A 15,838-nucleotide genomic window follows, 5' to 3' on the forward strand; every position below is an offset into this window, starting at 1 on the left:
AAGTTCACTAACGTAGTCCTGCTTTAGTCTTCACTAGAGGAAGTTCACTAACGTAGTCCTCCTTTTAGTCTTCACTAGAGGAAGTTCACTAACGTAGTCCTGCTTTAGTCTTCACTAGAGGAAGTTCACTAACGTTGTCCTGCTTTAGTCTTCACTAGAGGAAGTTCACTAACGTAGTCTGCTTTAGTCTTCACTAGAGGAAGTTCACTAACGTTAGTCCTGCCTTAGTCTTCACTAGAGGAAGTTCACTAACGTTAGTCCTGCTTTAGTCTTCACTAGAGGAATGTCACCCCCCCCCACTAGTCCTGCTTTAGTCTTCACTAGAGGAAGTTCACTAACGTAGTCCTGCTTTAGTCTTCACTAGAGGAAGTTCACTAACGTAGTCCTGCTTTAGTGTTCACTAGAGGAAGTTCACTAACAACGCTTTTGTCTTTGGCAGCTGTTCCTCAGATCAGTTCAGATTAAGATAAGGAGAGGAGACAAGGCAGCTGTAGTCCTAGCACAGAGCGGGGTCGGGGACCACTTCCATTTCAAGTCAGACCCTTCAGGGATCATCTAAACTGAAATGGGCCGTGGCCCCTCCCTACTACAGCGTAGCGATTGTATCGGAGCGGACTGAGGGGTTCTGAGTCTAGTTGGTATTACAGAGGAAGCGGATATATATCCACAATAAATAACATTAAAATCCTCCACTATAGAAAGCTGAGGTTATTTCACATAAAAAGTATAAATAACAACGTATTCCTATATTAATAATAGAATGTAACGGTGCCTAAGGTTCAGCGTCTCGTGGAAGAGGGGGTCTCTTCTTCTAAGGTTCAGATGATGCTTCTATATGTGTGACATCACATGACCTACGACCCCTGTACCGAGGTGAGTGAACCAGGCATTTAAAATGTCCTTTCAGAGTTCTGACAGTGTTGTACTTGTGCTTGCCCACATACTGTAACATCAGCTACGTTAGGTTGTTACGTCACTAACTATCAACAGGAAGTGACATCATTGACTATCAACATGAAATTACAATTAACTGTCAACAGGAAATGGCTGCGGAGAAAACAGCGGACGTTGTGCGTCGTGACCAGCTCAAGACCGTCAATCATACAGTTTTTTTTGTAGTCCATTCAACAGGAATAACTACATTACCCATCAGGCCTAGCTTCAGTGAGGACAGTCCTAGAGCAGAAGGGTGAATTACTTTTTACTCTTCGGAAATCTAGTGTGTTCTGGAAACCTCCTAAACTCCCTAGTCCTGTTTCTGCAGATCTGAAGAGACTGGATAGGTATGTACCAGCAACATGGCTTCAATAGCCTTCCTATGGACATAGAGAAACGACTGCCATATTGCTTATACCTATTCAGTCCCTGTAGATCTGTAGATGTTGCAGGGGATAGGATAAGGGGGATTCAGACTGAAGACCAGTGGTGTATTCATTAGTCGGGCAAAACGAGAGTTTCTATTGGACAAATTCAGATAAGTCCCTCCCGTTTGGTTTGATTCCTAGTGAATACACCCCAGAGAGATTCCCCCTGTAGATGACCTGACGAGAACCATAACATGATGTCATAACATTACAGTATTGCAAAGAAACATCATATTGTCACATCAAGGAAACATCATATTGGTTTCATAAATAAACATCACATTGGTTACGTGACTTGCCTAGTTAAATAAAGGTTAAATAAAAATAATAAAACTATAAAGCATTGTGTTTTATCAAGCTCCCTAAGCTATGTCAATAAATCCAGCTCCCTAAACTATGTCAATAAATCCAGCTCCCTAACCTGTCAATAAATCAAGCTCCCTAAACTAAACTAGTCAAAAATAAGCTCCCCCTAACATGTCATAAATCAAGCTCTAGTATGTCAGTAAATCTAAGCTCCTAAACTTATGTCAATAAATCCGCTCCTAACCTGTCAATAATCCAGCTCCTAAGCTATGTAATAATAAGCCTCCCTAAATCGCTGAATGAGATCGCGAGCTCCCAAAGTACGATCGAAGGCGTAGCTCTCATCGAGACCGTACTGTCAATATTCAAAGCTCCCTAAGGCTATGTCAATTAAAATAACAGGCTATGCGACGCTCAGTAAATCAATAAATAGCTCCTGGAGCTGTCATAAATCAAGCTCTCATACAGCTTCATAACTATACTCACTTAGAAAGCGGTCATAAATCAAGCTCCCTAAAGATAATGGCAATCGAGATCTCCAGCCTCTAAGCTAATGTCATGATATGCCAGGCTCCCTCCGCTATCATAAATCCAGATCTACCTAAGCTGTCAATAAATACAGCTCTGTAAGCTAATGTCAATAAGCATCGGTTCCTATAACTCCATGTCAAACTAATCAAGCTGCTGAGCTAAGCATGTTGAGACCCCGCTCCCCTATGCAATGACGAACGGTAGCTCTACCACACATGTACATAAATCAGCTCCCTCAGCTAATGTCCAATAATCGCAGCTCCTCAGCTAATGCAATAAATCCAGCTCCTAAGCTATGTCGAAGTAAATCCCAGCTCCTAATTCACCATGCTAATCTCAGAGCGTCTCCCTAACCCTCAGGTCAATCCGATGAGGGATACACCTACAGATCCTAAACTAATCAATAATCAAGATGGAGCTCGGCTAAAACTATAAGTCGATTAAATGCAAGGGCTCTAAACTTATGTAATATAATCTACCTAAACTATGTCATGAAATGTGCACAGAGCTCCTAACTCGTTGCATCATAAACTAACATGATGAGCGGCCCACAGCTGAGGACAGCTCCCTCAGCTATGGTCACTAAAGTCGACTGGCGCTAAGGCTGTCATCATAATTCCCAGCCACCCCCATAGTATGTAAAATCAGCTCCTAGCCTGTATATAAATACAAAGCTCCCTAAAAGCTGAGTATGTGGCCAATAAATCAAGCTCCTAAACCTCATGTAAAGCAATGACGAGCGCGTCCCTAAACTATGTCACATAAATCAAAGCTCGATAGATGAGTCATGGGTCAATAAACTCAATCTCTAAACATGTTCATAATGAACGTCCAGCGTCGAGAAGCTATGTCAAAATCAGCTCCTACATGTCAGAGTAACTGTCTAGATTAAGATACACATTGCGGCCCGGGATGTAGCTAAGTAATATTGGGTAAATAACTGGAATAAAAATTCTGTAATATACTGGGGACTAAAATAGCTGGAATATACTGAACAAATATACCTGTAAAATATACTTGACAAAAGAACTGAGGATGAGATGGCGTCTGAACAAAAATATACAACCTACAAGATCTAGGTTTAATCTCTTCAGTCACGCTTTCAAATAAATAAACTGTAGGAGGCTCCGAACACTAATTTATAGTACTCACAAGATGAGAGTGTAATCAGTGGTTTGGTATCAGGATACCTTTAAAAAAGGTAGGAACTTGGTCGGAATCTGAGCCGCAGTTATCCAGTCAGTACTCTCTGGTCTCGAGTCCTCATGAGTTGGCGTATGATCATTAACGGACACACCCATCTCCTTACAGATGAGTAGGTGATTTAGGGTGGTTGATTTTGTAGGCCTGTTTTATGTTTGTCATTTCCTTTATGGCTGAGTGAAGTCGAGATGTAGTGCGATATTGCCGCAGGTTATGGTAACCTTCTGTCGTACTGTGTATAACCGATGATCGGTCGAGCATCCCAATTCATCGCTTAAATCGGTTTTGACATATCGGTGAGTTACATCTTATAGGCCATTGAGAGAGCGGAGAACTGGGACATTTTCAGCTTCAGGAATTGGCTGTTCACATCCTTGCAGGATTGGGAGCGAGCTGGATTAAGATCAATTGCTAGTAAATGGGGGATGAGGTGAATGGGCGCGGACTGACCTGGAATCATGATGAGCGGTAGACACTGGGCCTTAGGATCTCGTATGGTACCTCTGTGCTCTACAAATTGCCACTCGATAATAGCATGATGGTCTAGGATCTTGTGCTCGCTACCCTGACCTAGCTTATTGCCTGTCATAACCATACACCCCGCCCACCTCATGAATGGCGGATGGGCACTCTGTCTTCTACACGTTGCATACAAACCCTCATGATGAGTGGGCCACCAGATTCACTACATAGCACTGAGCGGTCCTATGATGACGTCCCACAATATGAATGGGCGGCCACATCATGATGAGATGGCACCATCATGATGAGTGGCCCATATATGAGAGCGTCCACCCATCAATGATGAGCGCCACCACTAATGGATGAGCCGGCCCCACCACGATCATGATGAGTGGCCACCCATATGATGGTGGCACCCATGATGATGATGGCCCACATTAATGATGAGTGGCCCCCATCTGTGAGCGGCCACCATCATGATAGCGGTCCACCTCATGACTGACGCCCCACCTCACATCTGATGATGCGGCAGACATATGATGAGTGGCCACCATAATGATGATGGCCCACTCATATCATGATCGCGGTCCCAGATCTTGAGCGGCCAGACATCATGATGAGTGGCGCCATAACACGCTGTCTGCATTAATGCCAGGTACGTTGAAACTGGGGATTACTATCTGTTGAATAGTGAGACGCCACGTTTCTCCAACGTGCAGCGGACCCCTTGGAAGGTGAGCATTTGCCGACTCGTGAAGTGGGGGCTCACCCATATGATGAGGGCCCATATGATGAGATGGTCTCAAAGATACAGCATAAGAATCGTAAGGGAGTCAGTAAGAAGGCTGGTTGCAGGAGCAGCGGACGCAAGCTGACTGAAGGCTATGCCCTGGCAGCCACCCCAGGTATATTGATTGAGTCCCAGTCTGTGCAAGGAAATTAGTCCAAGGTATATTGTTGAGTGCGCAAACCCACCAGGTTTCATCTAGCAAGGCAATGAGGGGGTGGTACTGGTCTCCCCAAGATGGATGATCCGAGCAGCGGATGCTCGGTAGTCACTGGGCGGAAGTAGTGATTTACGATGAGTGGGATGGCCTACCACACTTGTCATGGAGGGGCATAGGTGGTGCGACCGATACTGATGTGAATAGTTGGTTAGAAATTCCGGCATTCAAGGCCTGGGAATTATGGTAGCAAGCCAATATGATCAGATTGGACTCCTCACTCCTTTCGGCGTCACACAGGATGCTGATGGGGTGGAATTTCGGCAGTCACAGCACTTGCCCACACGCCTACTGCATGATAGCGGCCCACCATCTGTAGAGCGGCCCTCAAATCGACGACTCATTGTGCGCAAATTTGATGTGATAGGTGCACAGAGAAAACTGCACATTTACGAAGCTGCGCCATTATTATGATGGAGTAGGCCTAGCAAAAGTGACCCCGTCGTATGATCTATGTCATAGAGTGTATAAGAGCGGTCGCTTCTTGATATGCAAACGTCCCGTAGCGCATGGATATCATATTTGTAGAGAATGGGAGATATCAACACAGGGATGTCAAATAGATAATGAGGTGGAACAAACATTTCACTATTTCTATGTATGAGTTGGGCACTTAATTAGGGGACACTGAATGATGAGGAAATGTTTGAGGTAGGTACCTCCCACCACTCCATATCGATCGACGTGGGGGCACCACCGGAACTAAGTGTGGACGACAATCCACGCGATGAGTCGCAGGCCTGGTGAACCAGAAGCTCTAGTGGAGCGGCCCGCGCGCGGCAAGGATATGATGATGGCCCCCCAAGGAGTCGAAGACCGCAGCGCAATATAACACTGAGGGATGAAGCGGTCCGGCGGCCAAAACTCTCATCTGAAATAGCCAGCGGGACACGCTGGGCCCCATTCCGCTGAGCGCTATGGGTCTCACGTCACTGGTCGGGCTGTGACCAGCCGGATCGAACCCGGGCTGTAGTTTGACCGCTGCGCCTTCGGCAGCGTCCCCATAGTGAATGGAAATCTGATGGGAAACCCCATCGCAACCATAACTCTTTATCAGATTGCAGCTAGATTTTCGTTCAGCCCTCATTGAAGAGGTAGTAAAAACCATATTTAAAAAATAAAACCCGTCTGGAAATTATTAAAGTCCTGATGTTAAGGTGCTTAACGGCTGGCACTCGGGGTACAGTGGGGGATGGAGAAGAGAGGGAAGGGGATATAAGTATTGGGAGTGTGGTTGTCATGTGCTGGCAGGGGCGGACTGGGGACAGAATCGCGATTCATGAATGAGCGCGCCCAGAATGTTACACACCACCCATATGATGAGTGGCCCGCCCATGATGAATGTAGCGGCGCGCCACCATTCATATATGGGTATGCTGGTGCAGGGTTACCACCCATTACTTACCTCAAGTGAGTGACGATGATCATTTTGGCACAACAAAACAAACTAAGCTAGACAGTGGACTCGCATGCGGGCTAAAACACATCACTGGACCTCAGTGATGTATGCGCAGCCCATTGTTGCCACACTTTGCCCCGAAATAATATGAGATTAGGGGCAGCGCGCCCCCCTGAGTGATGTGTTGTATTCGATGGTTATGCTTGATTGAGTTTAGTGGCTGTTGATCATTGTGTTATGCATAAGTTGAGGTATTGAGTGCTCTGTGGTGTTGATGATAGTGAGTTGTGTTGTAGTGGAGTTGTGTGAATCCATACTATGATAATTTGTGGATTATGTAGTGGTGCGGTGTTATTGATGTACTGTACAGCTGAGTTATGTCGTGGTGAAGTGTGGTTACTTAGTCAGAGCATATAGTTAGAGGTAGTGGTAGTCGACCCACATAATGAGGTTGGGTGGTTGTATTGTACAATGTGTTATTAGCTGATATATATAGATGATTGCGTTGGGGGTTTTGATGTTTGTATTAATGTTCATGTAGTGTTAATCCGCACCTGGTTTGGTAGATTGATATTTATGGTGTTAGCTTGTCGCTTGCGATAACGAGTTTATATTTCATCATGATGTGTTTGAGTAGCAATCGTGGATGGCGGGGTCACAAGCAGTCACCTGAGTAGAGCATAAGATGAGGGGTGGACCATAGATCTATTGCAAGTAGAGATGGGAGGCCGAAGCCAGCACCACCGATGTTTCAGATTAGCGTGAGAGGGGTGAGCCATAGAAGTTGAGGTACGAGCAGAGGTCAAAATGATGAGTTGAGCTGAGGAGAGGGGGTCCCATAAGGAGCTTGCAGCATAGCGAATGTGGATGAATGCCTGGAACCCACGCCGGGTTCACCATCGAAGTTGGAGTGTAAGGAGCCGGGGTCAGCATAGGAGCTTGAGTAGAGCAGGCGAGTCTCAATACGAGTTGAGGTAGAGCAAGGGGTCCATAGAGTTTGAGTAGAGCAGCCATGAAGGTCACGCAGATAGAAGTGTGGAGAGTAGCAGCTCCCAGCAGGTCCTATAGCTGCGCAGGAGTTGAGCACGAGCCAGGGACCATTAGAGTTAGTAGAGCAGGGGTCACCATATATGAGTTGAGTAGAGCAGGGGTCACCATAAGAGTTGAGCTAGAGCAGGGGTCCACTCATAAGAGTGAGTTGATGGAGTCAGGGGGGGTTCTTCCAAACATGGTATCTGATGAGGACCCAGGTGCTCGGCCTTTGGTTTAGAATTAAATGACCGGCTGAATTAAATAACTAAAGCTTGATGATGAGTTGGTCCTTATTCTAAATCAGACTGTGTTAGATTCTGAGGCAAAAATATCAGACACATGCAATTGGCAAATGATAGGAATTAGTATGCCGGCTGTATCTCTCCTACTAACATCCTTAGATATGAGTGGCCCCAAAACAAAAAAAAGTTCTTAAGAATGACGCATCTTGCAAGAAGCAATTGATCTGCTATAATCGCATAGAAACATTTGGGGGGACTGTATATAACGAAACAATCACACAACATATCTTTACTCTTATCGATGTGGCCGGATGGTTGCTGAGATTTAAGGGATACGGGGTTGTGTCATGAGCTATGGGCGCGGAGTTCTTCTTAAAGGATACCGGGGTGTGTCAACTGACCAATGATGGGCGGACGATGAGAGTTCTGCGTTTAGGCGATCAACGGGGATGTGATATCTGAGAGGAGCCGGTATGGGGCGGAGTCTTCTCCTTACTAAGCCGAATAATGACATGGGATGGATGTTCACTGAGTGGCTAGTCAGGAGCGGCGGAGTTATTCATATATAGAGGTAGATAATGGGGTGTGTCACTAGAAGATATAAGGAGTGTACAACGGAGTTTATCCTTTAAGCGAGAGAATAAATATGGGGATGTTGGACAGGAAATATACAAGCGTGGGCAGGAGCTACATTCGGCCTAGGAGACTAACTGTAGTCCGAGTCTTTAGGAGAGATTCGATGCGGTTGAGATTGAGTTTGAATTGGTCTATTACTTGTCCATGATCTGGGTGGCGCGCGGGTTGAGTTGGCGGATTGAGTTGAGACATCCTATTAGACCCTTCTTGTGGGAGCAGTGAGTTCCTCACTCTCCCTTAATCTCGCTGCTAACACTCGGCTCTACTGACAAACGACTGAGGATGAAAAAAGATGAAATAGGACTGACGAGAGTGGCGAGCAATAGAGACAGAAGAGACATGAGAGACCCAACCTGGAGGCACAGAGAGACAGAACGAAGAGACACGAGGAAAGAGAGGAGAAGGGAGAGCAGACAACGCGAGAGGTAAGACAGAGAGACGGGGGATGAGAAGAAGAGTTCAGAGACAGAGGGAGAGCAGCAGGAGGGCAATATAGTAGTCCTAGTGCGAAGATATACGAGAGGATGTAGAGATTCAATGAGAGATGACGAGAGAGCAGGGAAGAGTACAAGAGCGAGAGGAGAGAGACAGAGCGGAGACAAAGTTGATATGAAGAGACAGAGAGATGAGAGAGATGGATCAGTAGAGAGAAATCACATGCATTAATTATATAAGTCAGTCTGTTGAAAGATGAGACTTGGATGTTAGTTAGTCTCTGACAGCCTCAGATCCAATTAGGTCAATATATATTGCACTCACGAGAGCTCATAGAGGTATCTATAACTGGTTTCATGAAATAACCGTTGTTGATACTAGGCTGTCTGATAAATGTAACTCTATCAGTACTGATTAGTATATAGCTTACGTCGTCAGGCTATACAGTGAGTCATAAGTCTACTTATAGTAAACCCAGTACTGGTGGAACGTCACCTGCTTGTACCAGATTATCGTCGCTATATGCTATAGAGGTGAGAAGTTTAAGTGACAATTCATAATCTAAATATAGTGAAGAGCTCGCCGTTCGCCTAGATAAAGTCATCTCTATTAAAACTAGGGTGAAGTCTGAATGTTACTATAATTTTGCTTGCTTAGTGTGTGTGTTCAGTACAGGTGTGAAGAAGGTATATCAGTAATCCTCTAGATAACGCCAGTTGATAGACGCTCAGCTATCTAGAGGTATAGACGTCGTTCGGCTTGCATAGAGATAGGGTGAACTCCTGCTGTACATTATCTATAACAGGATGAGAAGGGCGCTTGTTGCTATGTCAGGGCTTCTGTGTCTACTACTCACCGGAGGTTGGCAACGAGTGGGTGAACGTGTGGGAAAAGGTACACATCACACTCAGCATGTGCAGAAAACACGCGATCGAACATGTCTGCGTTCGTATAGCAAAAAGACATCTTAGACTGTCTAACAGGATGAGGAGACGACAGTCCTGGCTTAGTACATCAACTCTCTTCGTGGACATCTCTAGGTGTAAATGTCTCAGAGCTTTGTATAGCATTTGTTCTCTATGTTATGTCTATATGTTCTCTACCAGTGTGATGAAGTCTCTTGGGTGGTGATCTACGTCCCCTTCTGTCTTATTTATGATATGCTATGATCGCTTCATAGTCTGTCCCTGATCTGTCTACTATATCATGTTCTTCCTCGTTAGATCACTAAGGCTCGATAGTTCGATCTATCCTCTGTCTGTCTCTCTCTGTCTGTTCTCTCTGGATCTGTCTCTCCTGGATTGTTTCTTCATGCGATCTTGTTTCTCATTATGTGTTCCTCATGTAGGTCGTGTCGCATCAGTGTGTTCCCGTAGTCATCAGTCTCTCCTAGTCTATACCTATCGCTGTGACATGTCTCTCTCGCTTCGTACATCCGTCTCTCTTTCTTCTCTCATACTCGATTACAGTGTCGAGTCTCCCGCTTGTATCTCTTCTCTCTCTACAGTTTCTCTAGCGTGAAGTCCCTGGCAGATATATCTCTTCTCTAACAGCGTGTTACATCTGGCCTGCCTTTCGTATACAATTCGCTCTATAACAGGTGTGATCCATCTTCCTTGTCGCTTTATCTGCTCGTAAGCATTCTTTCTTTATAATACTAACGATGTGATGTCTCCGCTTGTACATCTCTCTATTAACAGGTTGAAGTCCTGCTGTACATTTCATATACAGGTGAAGTCCCTGGATGTCGTCTCTATAAAGCAGTCTTTCTATCTCTCCGTTTTCTTCTCTCTCTCATACTCAATTCAATCTCACATCAATTGACTTTATTGACATGGAGTTTTATTCCTTACATGTCCAAAGATATATGAAATTAAATAAATTATAATGTATATATATACACAAATATATATATATTTATTATATAATAGAATGGTGGGACTAAAGTACTATAATATGAGTTAGATAGGGTACCTTGGGGCTGGTAGAGATCTTATTCCACTCTTAGATGTAACGTAGCTAGAAGTACAACTGGACTATATGTTACAACGTTCTCTCTCTTACAAAGAGATGAAGATACCTGACGCTATAAGCATATGCTTCTATAAACCCAGTGAGCAGATTGAATAGGATGTAAAGATGGGCTGGGTACCATGGTTATGTATAATATACAACAAGCGTATAGATAGCGTCACCTCGTGTGGTAAACATTTATCACATTATCTTTATGCATCGTTAAATGTCATCTCGAGCTGCGTTCTCGTTCACAGTTGCTGGATGGTACAGCAGGGAGGACACTAGATATAGTTCAGTTGGATGAACAAATCTCTTGCATGACAATCTATGTGTTGAGCGTCTTCTCTGCTTCGTAACAAATACTATTGATACTTATATATTTATCTTTCTATCGTTTCCGAGGAATTGTCTTATAGGTATCTGATATTGTTATAACATTTCTCTCTTAGGAAAGAATGGATGAACTGTAGGATCGTTGACGTATTTGTCTTCATAGTAGATAAGGTAGGATGAGGTAAACCTTGCAGTCACATCTGTCTTATTCCCTTGCGTCGTTCGCTAGTGAGACACAGCGGGTCGTGTACAGTCTGGGCAGTGAGGTTATTTTACTCATTCGCATCCTTCCTCTTATCTTATCAGGTTGCAGAGTCCTGCTGGCTCTACATCTGCTTCTCATTATTACTAGTAGCCTTTCGAGATTGGTGGTTCGCTGTAGGAGATTTTGTCACATGTGATCTTTTTTGCTTCTTAATTTACCTGACACTTCAGAAGAGATGTGAAAGGAGCGGACTGTGACACATGAGGATCGCAATAAGTGAGAGATAGATGGTGTAAGGGAGGTCCATGGCTGCTGATGTACTCTCTATCAGTCACTATAGTAAACATGTATGAATGAATGGCAGCAATAGAGAAGTGAAGTGTCCTTGACTACAGTGTACTCTTCAATCGACTGTTTAGGGCTCTAATATGCAACACATGCTAGAGTACGTAGTAAGAGCAAAGTGGGTAAGTCCGCTGCTTGTAGGAGCAGGGATGATAAAGTTTTATTTCTAGCTTAGGTACAACAAGGGTGCAAGGGCCTAAGTCTTGTGTTGGACATTTCTCTTACTCATGACTTTGGTCTTGAGAAAACGGTTCGTTGGGTGTCCAGTGGGGGCGGGGGCGGGTAAAGGGGGGAGGGAGGGGTATCGCTGGGCTTAGGGGTACATAGCTGTGTCTAGATAAAAGAGTGACGGGTGCTTGGCTTTGGGTGCTGCCTGTCTCGATCAGTATGAGATCAATTATTTTGTAGGGGGTGGGATGGTTCTGCTGGTTCTTGTAATGTCATAAATGATCTTCGTAAGTGAAGAAGAGGGGTTGTATAGGGATCCGGGTAGGACATTTTCTCTGTAATAAAGTACACATGGTAGAGATCGATGAGTGTAGAGGTCTGATATTGCAGGATGAGAGGTCCCTTTAGTCTGGGGTCACAATCATCGTTATATATAGAGAGACGGGGTGCTGAATGCGTGACGGTTGATACTGTACTATACAAGATCGTGAATGTGAGATCGAGTAGGCTGTGGACATTGTCCTTGCTCATATAGGTAGGTTACTGGTTGAAGTACCTGTCTAGTAGCATGCTAGTACGAGTATCTACGACTGGGGTTGAAGTCCCTGATGTATATATCCATTAACTATGAGGGTTTTGAATCAAGGATTTGGCTGATTTTGGAACGGCTCTTTGCTGATTATGTAAGCGTTGAATGGTCTCTGTATTCCTTCTATTATGTTCTATTCGCCTCTCATGTCGTAGCGGGCTGATCGTCGTCTGCTCGGTACATTCTTCTGTCCTACTCCTTATCACGTCTGATTGAAGTTCCATTCCTGCATGGTACTTCTCTCTATAACAGGGGGTTGATTGCGCATGGATGGTCACTCTTCTTTCATGGAGATATGGATAGAGTGAAGGAATTCCCTCGTGGGAGGGTAAGCCATTGACTTCGTGATAAGCAAGGAGTGGAAAGGTTGTCGCTGATGTGTGATGTGTCAGTTTTTCTCTAGCTATTCATAAGGCTATGACTGTGGTATAGACTGGATTGGTATCAGATATTTATATTCTCATAATGATAGAACTGGTGAGATAGATGCTTCCTGGCCTTGTTACATCTCTCTGCGTCTTATAACTCTCTCCTACTGTGATGAATCGTCCCTGGTTGTTAAATCTGTCCTGGCTACATTAGAAGTTTTGGTCTCGTCTCAACTGCAATTGATAACGTTTGGTATCCAATCTACATACGTTTTGTCGGTCTCTGCTCTGTTTGCTCTTGAGTGTTATGTGTAATCAAATTCTGATATGTTAGATGCTATATGGTTGATATTGTCTTTATACATGGTGATGCTTTCACAAAAGATAAAGTATTGTTGATTAGATTTATGTTGGGCCATACAGTAATTCGGGGTATAGGTAGTGTCTGGCTGTGTTTTTTTGTGGGTGTTAACAGTTATCAGTGGGGGGCTGGTTTGGGTTGTGTTGAGGTGGAGAGAGGGTTGTCGATGGTTGGGTGTGTGGTCTGCGGTGAGGGTTTGCTTGTCCAGGCGTGCTCGTCATTTTTGCGAAGAGAGAGAGAGAAGAAATTGAACCTAAAATTCAGAAGTTTTTTGACTAGACTTTTTCATTTTGTTAAGTTGGATATAAAATGAATGTATGATTTTATTTGGATTAATGATTGATCTGATATATACATTGGTATATACAAATGATTCATCGTGATTTTTATTGGATATAAATGATTGGTTGACTATTATATTGGATATAAAAATTGATTGATCCTGGATATTATATTTGGATTAAGAATGATTGATGTGATATTTTTGGGTTATGCGACTAAGTTTTTGTTAAAATCGCCTTTGGGTGGATGTGTGGAATGTGTAGATTCCTGGATTTGAGTTAGAACAGTGTCTGTAGTGTGTCCAATTTTAGTAATTGTAAAGCCCAACCAAAACAGTTTTTTTATTTACAGCTATACTGATATATTCCTACAGCCCATAGCGCAATTAGAGAGAGAGAGAGAGAGAGGATGAGGGAGGGAGGAGAGAGAGAGAGAGCGAGAAGAGAGAGAGAAGAGGAGAAGGAGAGAGAGAGAGAGAGAGAAGAGAGAGAGAGAGCGGGAGGCAGAAGAGAGAGAGAGAGAGAGAGAAGAGAGAGAGGAAGAGGAGAGAGAGGAGGAGAGAAGAGAGGAGTGAGAGAGAGGAGAAGGAGAGAGAAGAGAGAGGAGAGGAGAGAGAGAGGAGGGGAGAGATTCGTTACTTGCGTGAACGTGTGTGTTAGTTTGATTCAAACACATAGAATACCATATGAAAAGTTGAAAACTATGTTTTTTAGATTTGTGTTTTTTTACACCTTAAATAGCACTGTATTTGACAATTGTTTTCCAGCCTGAGAGGAGATTCATCTTCCCCATTAATTATTATTATTTTTATTTTTCAATCAATTTATTTTTATAAGCCTTGTACATCAGTAATTCTCGAAGTGCTGTAAGACCAGCTAAACAAAGTTAGTAATGCAGGTGTAGATGACGGTGGCTAGAAATCCCTAGAAAGGCAAAACTAGGGAGAACCCTAGAAGAGGAACCAGGCTTATGAGGGGGATGGCCAGTCTCTTCTGGGCTGTCGGGTGAGATTATACAGATATGAAGATGTTCAAATGTTATAAGTTGACAGCTGGTCCAATATATATGAATATTTTTCAGTTGGTTTTTATGCCGATCATCAGATGTTGAAAAACCACTAGGTCTGGGACGGTAGCGGTTATAACGAGCAGAAGTGAACTGGAATAGCAGCAAGGCAGGCGCGCACTCGGGGACACGGGTCACGGGCGGCAGTTCCGACGATGGTTAGGGCGCCGGTCTTACCTTACGGAGAAAAAGAGGAGATGGAGAATTATGAGAGAGCGATTTCAAAATTTCAGAAATGAAGAAGGATGGTCCAAGATAATAAGGGATAATCTAGTTGGTTTTTCATAGGGATTTAAGAGTTGAAACAGGCAGGTTGTGGATCAGGTAGGGGGTGTTCCCTACAGCAGGCAGAAAAGATGCATGGAATAGCAAGGCAGGCGGACTGGGGACGCAGGAGTCAACGTGCGGTAGTCCCAGCGTTGGTTCTAGGGCTCAGGTCTACCGGACGAAAGAGAGAAGGAGAAATTAGAGAGAGAAGATTTTTCAAAAATGTTCTAAATGACAGCAGTGGTAAATAATAATAGGAATAATTAGTTGGCCTTTTCATAGCAGTATTAAAGAGTTGAAACAGCAGGTATTGGGAAAGGTAAGGGGTTAGTAAACCGAGGCAGAAATGTTGAATGGAATAGCAGAAGGACAGCGGACTGGGGACAGCAAGGTGATCTTATGCCAGGTAGTTCTGAGTTGGTCAGGGTCAGGTTTCAGAGGAAAGAGAGAGAGAGATTAGAGAGAGCATACTAAATTCACACAGGACAGCTGGATACAAGACAGAGAAGTTACTCCAGGTAACAACTGGACCCTAGCCCCGGACAAACTCACTGCAGACATCAAAACTGGGGGCTGAGACAGGGAGCGGTCCAGGGACCCGTGGCCCCGATCCGAAGAACCCCGAAGGGCAAATAGGAAGGATATACCACCATTTGCAAGCAGCGACATAAGGGTATCCTCAACTAATTACAATCCTGAGAACAAGGCGATGTAAGAATAGCCACAAGGTCTCACACAGCTAAACGAAGGGGGGGGGCGCCAACCCAGACAGGGAAGATCACGTCAGATCACTAACTACTAAGTGACGCACCCCTTAGGGAGGCAGAGAGCAAGAGCCAGTGACTCAGCCTGGTAAAGGGTGTAGAGGCAGAGAATTCCAGTGGAGAGAGGGACGCTGGCGAGACAGCAGGGGGTTCGTTGCTCAAGGCTTTCCGTTCCTCACGGACTGGGCAGGCTAACATCATTCTATGCCTAATGAAGGATAGTTTCAGTATGAAAGACTTACGGTTGAGAGAGTATTGCGTTCTCAATGGGTAGGCAGACTGTTTCCATAATGGAGATTATAGGGAAGCGCTGCTCCGGCTGGTTTGCTGTAGAATTTAGGGACATTAGGAGGCCTGCGTTTGTGAGCCGTAGCGTACGTATTGGTTGTACGGAGGACAGTCGGAAGATAGGTAGGAGAAGCCATGTACGGCTTTATAGGTTCAGTAACTTGAAAATAGCG

General features: G+C 44.4%; 2 long non-coding RNA genes across 2 annotated transcripts in view; one reads left to right on the forward strand and one right to left on the reverse strand.

Annotated features, from left to right (window-relative positions):
• The first annotated feature begins 181 nt into the window (after positions 1 to 181).
• On the forward strand, positions 182 to 370 carry LOC139026636 (uncharacterized). Its single transcript, XR_011478493.1, has 2 exons — positions 182 to 257; positions 304 to 370. It is a non-coding gene; the product is annotated as an uncharacterized lncRNA (long non-coding RNA).
• Positions 328 to 15,838, reverse strand: part of LOC139026637 (uncharacterized) — an 18,205-nt gene continuing 2,694 nt past the window's right edge. Inside the window, exon 2 of the long non-coding RNA XR_011478494.1 lies at positions 328 to 1,810. This is a non-coding gene — a long non-coding RNA (uncharacterized lncRNA). The remainder of the gene's footprint in view (positions 1,811 to 15,838) is intronic.

This window comes from Salvelinus sp. IW2-2015, unplaced genomic scaffold (assembly GCF_002910315.2).
Source record: "Salvelinus sp. IW2-2015 unplaced genomic scaffold, ASM291031v2 Un_scaffold5347, whole genome shotgun sequence".
NCBI classification, from domain to species: domain Eukaryota; kingdom Metazoa; phylum Chordata; class Actinopteri; order Salmoniformes; family Salmonidae; genus Salvelinus; species Salvelinus sp. IW2-2015.